Raw genomic sequence first — 10,331 nt, forward strand, 5'->3', positions numbered from 1 at the left:
ATTGGTCCGTTTCATCTAAATTTTCAAATTTGTGAACATAAAGTTGTACAGAATATACTCCTTATCAGTTTTAATTATTTTAAACTATTTTCCCCCAAATTTTAATTATAAGTTATTGTCAAAATAATATAAACCACTATCTTTTCAGTAAATTCCTTTCCCCCTTAGTCAGAATCGGATTCTCTTGCATATAAACAAAACACCCTAACTAACGCAGGTATTATCCAGAAAATGGAGAGACACTTGTATGTTGTTGCAGCAAATTGGTTTTTAACAAATTTCCACAAAATAACTTGTTCCTTCTCTTTCCTGAGATATACCTAAGGTCTGATTTAAGAGGCATGAGCGAAGGCCCTCCTGTTTCTTTTCAATACACCTGTAACCAATATGCTCCCAGCAATGGGAACCAAAAAAATGTTGCTACAACTCATAAAATGTTTCGACAGAAATAGATTAGAAATTACCTGCTTTTGGGGAGTGACTGCAAACAAATCCCAGGGAGAGGAAAGAGAGTAAGAGAGAGGAAGGGAGAGAGGGAGGGAGGAATGCTTTCTCTTTGAACTGCTTCAAATTCAGAATCTCTTTCCAGCTTTGGATTTTTCCATATAGAACTTGGCAGCGGGATAGCACGAAATTATACTATCGCTATTAATTTTGCATATATTCTTAAAAAATAAGAATTATTTGCATTTTATAATTTTTAATAATCCAGTTTCCTAAAAGCTAGAGAAAAGAAAAATACATGCGTGGTTTTGGCGTCCTCTGCTGGTCATTCATATATACTTTAGGTTTTACACAGAGAACAAAACCAAGACAACTATTTTTCAAATGGATTTGGGATTTTTTTTAAGATTATTTAAGTGTGAATAAGATGAGATTTTTCCCTCTTCTTTGAGATAAAAGATTATTTACTCAAAAGTTTATTTCATTTTTTAATTTAATGTTTTCAAATTTATGATAGACTTCAATTTGGTAAACATATTTTAATTTTGGTAACTTTTCTTAACTTCAAAATCATAACTGAAGACAAAGAATAAATTTAGGAAAAAAAAATTTAGAAGACATTTTGGATAAAACGTCTGATTCCCAGTATGTCTCTTTCTTTGTCTGTGGTGAAGGGTCCCGGTTATGTAGACCGATGCCATTCCATATTCCGATGACAGTGCCTTTCCTCAGTCCAGTCAGTTCCTCAGCTATTCTCCGCAGCAGCTATTTAAACATTTAGCCTCTTTAATCATCACCTCTTCATCCTCTCAGCAATGTTGCCTCTTTCTTGGAAATGATAGAGGTCGTCCAATATATAACTGTGACGTGCTGATTATCTCACTTGCTCCAAATCCCAGTAAGAATCTCTATATATGGCTCTTCTTGCCTCCATTCTTCTAGTTTCAGTGAAACAAATTTCTCTCTTGTTAAAGAACAGTCAATTGGAATGTATCTCATTTCCCTGGATTCTTTAGGAACAGCACTGTAACAAACATTATCATTTCTTCTTTTTCTTCTCCATGTCTTTGCACTCTTACTCTTTGCTGGCTTTTCATGATCAGCATATGCTTATCGCTAATGCCAGCTAGGGTCTTTCAACTGCAAACAGCTCTGGCTAATTTAAGCTAAGAAAGGGCCTACCAAATCTAGGGAAATGCAGAAGAGCTTGGCCTCAGAAAGAGGTACCAAAGCATTTGTATGAGCTGGGTAGCAACACATCATAGGCAGTGTTCTCAGGGACCGATTGGCAGGAGCTTTGCCAAGCTGGGAGAGAGCTGAACTATCAGGTGTCAGACCAATTAATTAAAGCACTAAGCCAAAAATGAAAGAGGTAAGCCTTTAATCACTTGCTGCAATGGTATATGCAATACTCTAAAACCAGACTGTTGTGAGATTTAATGAAATCATGCTTGTAAAGCATTAAACCAATCCTGGACACACAGCAAACATAACTTGATAAATGGTGGCTATCATGATGTATTCAGAGCACCCACAGTGCCCTGTGCTAACACCAATCACTGCATTTTTTCCTTCATTGTTGTTGTTGTTGTTTTGGCCTCACACTAGCGTGTAAATTCCTTAGGAGGAGGCACTGTGCTTTTTAAATATAAGGTCCCTAGCACAGAGCGTGGCACAAGGTAGATACTTAATAAATCCATGCTGGATAAAGGTAAGAGACATCATGGATAACATGTTAGGGAATATGAAAGTAAAACAGCCAAGGTTATAAAAGGTCCTCTGGGTTTCCTAGAAAGTAACATAAATTATTTTCATTAAAATATTTGATTATCATTTTTACTTTTTAAGCTGCACCTGATGAATATTCTGAATGCTTGTTCAAATAAAATTCAAGAGTCTATCAGACAAAATCTTTTCCTTTCCTTTGTCTTCCCCTTTCTACCACCACTAGCATCATTATCATCATCATCACAACTGTCTTCAAGAACTTTAGGCAACCATTGGATGATAATCTTCTTGGTCAGTTTGTCCAAAAAGAAATCCCTGTTGCAAGTTAGTTTCCTCAGGAAGCCAGATCTGAGAAGGATTCATATGCAGGAAGGTGAGTGCTTTTGAGGCAACACTTAGAAAGGGATGGATAGGAAGCAGGGTTGGGTAGAGGAAGAGGATGGGCTGCCATGCAATCACAATAAGCACTTGGCTGGCTGTGCAGGGAGCTGTGATGTTGAAATGGCTATTTGACGTTGTGCCAAGTTGACATCAGGGGGACACAGTGGTGTGCTAAAGCTGGCTCACTGCAGCTAGGGCGGCGATCGTATGCATCTCTTCCCTAGGTGCATTCATTGACACATTGGTAGCTTGACATGGGCCATGGTGGAAACATTCACACTACAGAAACTGGCAAATGCTACAAATTAGGGCATTTTTTTCCTTCAGAGATCTGGTTGTTAAATATAACCAGTCATTAGTACAGGCTGCCCTGAGAAGTGGATGTGACCCTGGGCTAGGCGGTGCTCTCTAGGTGAGGCGATTCCTGAAGAGGACGGACAGCTCAGCGACGTTAGCCAGCAACCTTCCCAGCAGCCGTGGGAATACATCCTCCTCCCCAGGGGAGGCTGCGGCGGCACAGTGCAGCATTCATGACAGTCCCCATGTGGATTTGTGCCGCTATGAGGAAGCACAGGGACGATGACATCTCTAAGTTCTGTAAGTGTCATTTTGATAGCACTATTCCCTTTATAATTCAAAAAGTTGAAAATAATAAACTTAACTTTCAGAACAGTTTTAGAAAAAAGATAAATTGTCAAGACAGTGTGAAAAGTTCTCATATACCCCATACCCAATTTCCCTTATTATTGACATCTTAGATCAGATGGTGTATTTGTTACAATTAGGAGCCAATATTGATAAATTATTCAAGTCCACACTTTATCCAGACTTCTTGGTTTTTACCTAATGTCCTTTTACTGTTCCAGGATCCCATCCATTTAGTCATCATGTCTCTCTAGGCTCTTCTAGACTGTGATGGTTTCTCAGATTTTCCTTGTTTCTGGTGGTCTTGACTGTGTTGAGGAGTACTAGTCAGGTCTCTTGTAGAATGTCCCTGAAATGGGACTTGTCTGATGTCTTCCTCATGATTAAACTGGAGTACGGATTTTTGGAAGGAAGACTGGAGGGATCAATTGCCATTTTTATGACACCTTCCCAAGAGTACTTACTATCAACATAATTTATCACTGCTGACGTTGACCTTGATTACCTGTCTGAGGTAGTGTTTGTCAGGGTTCTTCACTGTAAAATTACTCTATTCTCCCACCTCCTTTACATACTGTACTCTTTAGAAAGAAGTCACCGTGTGCAGCCCATAATTAAGGAGTGGGGAGTTATGCTTCCTCCTTTTTAGGGCAGGGCATTTATATAAATTATTTGCAATTCTTTACAGGAGTCAATATTTATTCAATAATTTGTTTATATCAGTATGGACTTGTGGATATCTATTTTATACTTTGGTATATAATCCTATACTATTTAGTTTATTTTGTGGCTGAAATTGTTCCAGCTTTGGCTATTATTGGGAGTTTTTTCAGTTGACTTTTATGTCCCTTTAACATATATGAATCATTATGGGTTTTTAAAATTTATTTAATTCTTTAGCACTTCCTTACTTTCTGCACTGTAAGATGTTCCAGGCTCATTTTGTATTGACTGCTGCAGTCCTAGAATCAGCCATTTCTCCAAGGAGTCCAGGTTCTTTTTATTGGAGAGTGGTATTAGAAACCAAGATCAGGGCACTGGGTGTAATCAAGTTAATAGACTTTAAAGTTAGAGTAGAACCTTAGATTAAATGTTCCACAATTACCTACTTACCAAGTTTGACCTTGATGCAACAAATTCTGTCATACAAAAATAAGGAAAAAGTCATAAGAGACTCAAAAGAATATTTTATAGACACATTCGAAACAGAGTATTTAAATATTACTTTGCTGTAGCATGAAAGTGTCGTGAAGTATCCTGAGTTTTGGAAAGACAGCTACAATGAAAGTGCAGTATTTTCATTCATTTTTCAAGGTCCCAATAAAATTTATTCATTTTATATTGGAGTAAAACAAGAAATCAAAAAATATCATGTTTAGGGACACACCCTATTTCTCTTTGAGTACAGTGTTCAAAGATTCCTATGCCCATAGACATAGCATTTAATTAAACTGGCTTTCCAACTGAGGTATTAAGCCTTCAGTGTAAAAGGATTTGAATTAGTTTAAATTTATCTATCAGATACTGGCAGGATACTGGGCATTTTGAGGGCTCTGAGGAAGTATGAGGAGGGACACACGCCTTTACAACTGAAACACAGTCACATAGGCTTCCTTGCTAAAACGTTTGCTTCATATAATAAACTCTCTGATAGTCCAGAGAAAAAGGTGACTAGGTGATTTGTATAGTAGAAAGTGTGAACTGAGTTGAGTCTTGTAGTCTTGAAGTTTTGGTTTCTCCACACAGATGCTATTGGCACTTTGGGTGGACAATTCATGGTTAGTGAGACTGTGATTTCTGCCCATTTATATATTAGCAGTGTTCCTAAGGCATTGTAACAACCAAAATACTTCTACATAATCCACTTTGGAGAAACGGGAACCGTCGGGAGAAGTATATCACAGAAGAGAAACTATAAGACTGCAGACACAGAACGGAGGCTGGGCGTGGCACATTGGAACGACAAGGAGGCTGGGGAGAGTCCTACACATTGTATGTAGTGACCGGCGGCTCTGAGGAGGCTGATAAGAACCTCTCTCGCTCCCTGGCTTGTTAGAAGCACCACTTCGTCTTAGCAATGCTATGCTGACTCTGATCCTGAAGGAAAGTAATTGCACTCATCTTATTAATTTACTAATCTAAGCAAACAAGAAAGAGAGAACCTTTTAAAATCCCGTGTAAATAAAAGATAGGCAGTTATATTAAGGAGATATGCTTGCATTTTTCCCCAAATGCAGTAGTATTAATAACTTACTTTGGACCTTCTTTCCTTTAACACAAGAAAATCTTCAATTTTGATAATGATTAGTGAATTAATATTATTTAGAAATTACCATAAGAATGATGTTAATGTTTAGGTCCCCCAAAGTATTTTTATTGGTATGTAACCTATTTTCGTACCTAATATAAAAAATCCTAATCGCATAACTAATTGTTTTTGTTTTCATTATTTTTTGAGTAATGACTTTACTGTTTTTGTAAAAATAATCCATTCTCATTATTGGAAATTCAAATAATACAAAGAAGTACAAAGTAGAAGTTGAAAAGTTACAGAAAATCTCATTAACCAGAAATAATAATTGTGAACATTAACCAAGCCTAATTCTGGAGATTGCTCTATGCATATTTGTATTTAAATCTCAATTTATATGCTATATATGTAATGTATATGATATAGATAGGTAGAAATGATTTTATTAAAGTAGATAGAGAAGGAAAAGAAACTGAAGAAACAGCTATATTTTAGAGAGTTGTTTCTTTAAAAAAGAGATGTTTGCTTCTAAAATATTCCTCTAAGGCAGGGGTCGTAACTTAAATGCCTTTAGGAATAGTGACAATATGATTCATGAAGCAAACTGTAGATATTAAGTTGTTTCATTGTTTTCAAAATAAAAATCTGTCTGGTTACATTGTCTATGTCATTACTGAGAAGGTGAAACAAAATGAACAAGCAAAATTTTTCCACAGTTCATGAGCCATGGTCAGACTACAGTTCTCCAGATTGTCACCTTTGCAAAGTTTTTAAAAAGATTACTAAAAGCTTTAAGTTATAGTCAATTTATTATTTTAAGGGATGTGTTTCATTTAAGATAGCATTTGTTGATTCTTTGCTATGAAAGATAAAGAAATTAGGACTCTTAAAACTTTATTCCACCTACTTTGTCCATTTTAAAATTAGTTCTTTAAGCTACATATGGATTTTACCTTCTCAAGCATTATAACATTTATATTCAATTTCATAAATTAATTAAGTTTTAGCTGTGTATGGATTTAATGTTCATTGCATGCCATAGCATTTTCATTCCTGAATTCTTTATTTTCATTAACCTCTTGGTTGGCTTGTTTTCTACTATCAGTTTTTCCAAAGAGAAAAGCTCTTGAAGGTCATGAACGCAATCGTGTTTGATAATATCTGACTTTTGCCTTAATAATTGAATAGCATGTTGGCTGGACATAATATACTGTTCTCGAAACTTTCTAGACATTGCTATGGAGAAGGCTGAGAGTTATTGATGATTTTACTTTCGTAAATGACTTTCTTTTTTCATCTGGCTGCCTGAAGAAATTTTTCTTTATTTTTGAAGTTTGGTAATTTTGCCAGAATTTGTCTCAGCCTCATCATTCTGTATCAGTCCTTCTGGAAAACAATTTGCTTTTGCATTAAACTGCAGATTCAGTTTGTCCAAAATTAATGGGAAAATGTCTTCTGTTAAATATTGTTTTGATATCCCACAGAGGCAAAATGGACTCCCCGCCCTAAATTTGGTTTGGTGTCTAGACTGAAGATGCCACACATGCAGCAGGGAGATGTCAAAATATTTATTACTCTCATAATGAGGCTTCCTGGGGGACGGCAGAGCAGACTCCCGAGCAGATCCCAAAATTGCTTGAGAGGGAGGCAAGAGCAACTGGGTTTTATGGTGGTTAGGGACTGGGACCAGGGCGAGGTCGCCACATGCAGTCTGGGGCTTATGTGGTTTGAATTTCTCACCAGTGCCAAAGAAGTTAGCACTGGGTTTCCTTAACACTTTGCCCAGATGTGAGGCAGAAGGGGGAGAGGGAGCCGGGGAGCTTGAAAACTGTCAGCCGTCAAACCTCAAAAATGGAGTCAGACTCTTTACACAATATTTGAATGTATTTTTGTGTCTATTCATCAGGTTCTTTGCTTTGGGGACAAAGTGATCCTTATGTTGGCTTTTGTTTTCAGTATACTTTGTGCTCACTTCTCTGCTTTTACTGTGAGTAGCCCATCCTCTCTGACAATAATTCAATTTGAAATCGGGTCTAATTTTTTTCTTGCAGTTTCTAATTTATATGACAGGAAATGGTGTGTTTTTAGTACTCAATTTCTTTCTTTGGTTTTGTGCTATATATTTGATTTTTTTGTTTTATCACGCTGTGTTCTAGTTCTTATTCCAATGAATCAATTTCCTCATTGAGTTCTATCTTAAGGAGCATTCATATGGAATTTTCATCTGTTTTTGCATGCTGTATACCTTTCTTTCGTATATTTTTCCATAGGATAATTGCCTAGTTGTCATGTCATTTCTTCCTATCCTGCCTGTGTTTGGCATGCACCTCTCTGCCCAGACCTCTGTTTTCTCTGATGTTGTGTCTTCTTGGTTCTTTTGCTGATTAATGGGAGACGTGTTTATCTTTCCATCTAGGATTCTAGCTTGATGGCTCAGTATTGCATTCTGTCTACTTTTTAATATTAATATGAGCTTAAAAAGAAGCTGGGACTGAGGGTAGCATTTGTTAGTGGATTTAGTTTTTACTGTCTCAGCTCCGAGATTTTGTTAACTGTGCTGTGTCAGGATTCACTCCGCTTGGTAGGGGCAGGTCCAACTCATGAGGGTATAGCCCAAGCTCCAGATCAGCCCTTCCTTAATTGTGGAGGCCCAGGGCCTCTGATTCCTCTTGAGTCAGCCCTGGCTATTCACTTCCTCATTTCATTTCCACTTAGCATAGGGAAAGGAGTAGGGTGTGTGTGGGTTTTAGCCACTGTTAACAATGAGGCAGGGAGGTTGAGGGAAGGCTATTTTCACTGCAGCTACAATATAACCTTTTCTACTGCTTTGCTTTTTTTTTTTTTTTTTGCCTCAGTCTATCTCTTACTCTTATTTTCTCTCTTATCTTCAAATTTGCTAGCTCCCTATTTATCATTTGGGATAATTAGATGTAATGCAATTTTTTTCTGCCTTACTGCTCTATTTCCCCTCGCTCAGCTGCAAGGATAGAGCGACCCCTGGAGCATCCTCTGATCTCCACCCAGTCCTGCATTGGCCTGCAGGGACTTACGTTCTCCAGGGATTTCCCGTGGCTTTTTCTTGGCTACCAGTTCAGCTCTAATTCTGCTGCTCTCCAATTTGGGGGATAGAAAAAACATTCTCATGGTTTTGCGGAAACTTTCTTTTCCTAGCACTGTTTCAACAAGTCGGGACCATCTTTGTGACCCAGCTTAGCAAAGGCAGAAGCTCTGTTTCTTCTCTTTTCGGATATTTTTTTCCAAGTGTATTATTAAGTTATGCTTCTTTCTGTGTTTGCTGTTGATGAGTGGATTTCTTTTTCCTGTTGTCTATTTGTGGTGTTTACTATTTTTTATTTCCTTTACCAGTCGCTGGGTAAAAGGCAACCTATATTCTTGCCTTACTCTGACATGTCTGCATGGGAAGCACCATCTGATTCTTTTCAAACAGTGTTCACTGGTGAAAATTACTGAAGAAACCACTCAGTCTTTCACACACCCTACGTGTAAATATCAGTTCCTTTAATGGCGCAGCCCTCTCGGAGGGAGAATGGAGGAAATTAGGTGCAAATGAAAATGGAAGGGTGATAATTTGAGATGGTTTTCAACTTTGAGAATAGATTAGAATAAGATCTGTTCATTTATCACAAAGTGTGTTTTTGCTACATTTTAATAAAGTTTTCCCTCCTCTCCCCTCCCCACCATTTGGCTAAGGTTGGGAGAACATAAATACTGATTTTCATGGGCAAATGTGGCCTGCAACCTTCATATGATTCTTTCTTTTTCTCTCAGCTTCTCACTTCTTTCCACACTATAGCCTGTTACGCAAATACTCAGAGAACAGATTATGTCCAAGTGTTCTTTATTCCTTGTGTATATCATATTAAACAACATTCACATAATTCATAAACAAAAATATTTAATTTAAAAACTTCATTCCCCTGGGAATCTGGGGAGAAATTGTGGAATGAACAATTACATCTTTACCACCAAGAAACGTGTTGTTCAATTACACTCCAATTGATTCTCTTACACCTATGAGGGAAGTGCTGACTGCAGAGCTAAAAACAGGGCTAAAAACTGCATCTAAGTGATGGTGTGGAGAAGGGGAGGTGTGTGTACAGTGCGGGGGTGGGAAGGAGATAACTGGGCCATTGGCTTCTGCAAGCAAATGTGACAAAGCAGCTGAATAGGATGTTTGCATCTTCTCGTCAGTCTGGCAGTAGGGCACGGGTGGCAGGTAGTTCTAGTCCTCTGCCCTGGTGTGACTCTTTGATTAACTCAGGACAAGTTGTAGGACTACAGACTTTCAAACTATTAAGGACCTGGGCCACACAATCAGCCAACTCACTGACAGAACAGTCTGGGCACATCATAAAATGCCTGTACCCTCCAATTTGACAGTATATATTAAAAACTTACTTAAAAGGTCATTTCAGCTGGACTAGGATCCTGGGGCTTGGATATTGTTCTGGTGGGTGAGTAGGTATTAACCTTTCTCTAATCATTTGCATTTGGGACTAGAATGTTGAAGGATAGATTTGGGTGGGACTCTTTGGTGTATCCAGAGTTTACTTAATGTTAGAGGAGACCTCTAGAAGAAAACGGGTCCCAGACCTTGGCTTTACTTCATTGGTTGTCAAATACACAAACCATGCCTAGTAAGGAGAGGGTGAGTGCAAACTGAGGCTACAGGCAGAGACCACAAACAACGCTTAACTCCCTTCAAAAAGAACAGAGCTCATATCCAGAAGGAAGTGTTACCTCCCAGGATATAGTGGGAGGGCTGACACCAGACCTCACTCCAACCTGTGCTGTGATGTACTTTGGGAAAACAAGGTATATGTGAATTGAAAAAATTGCACAATAAAGACCGAAGCATCCC

The sequence above is a fragment of the Propithecus coquereli genome, unplaced genomic scaffold (genome assembly GCF_000956105.1).
Source record: "Propithecus coquereli isolate 6110/MARCELLA unplaced genomic scaffold, Pcoq_1.0 Scaffold62, whole genome shotgun sequence".
Taxonomy (NCBI): Eukaryota; Metazoa; Chordata; class Mammalia; order Primates; family Indriidae; genus Propithecus; species Propithecus coquereli.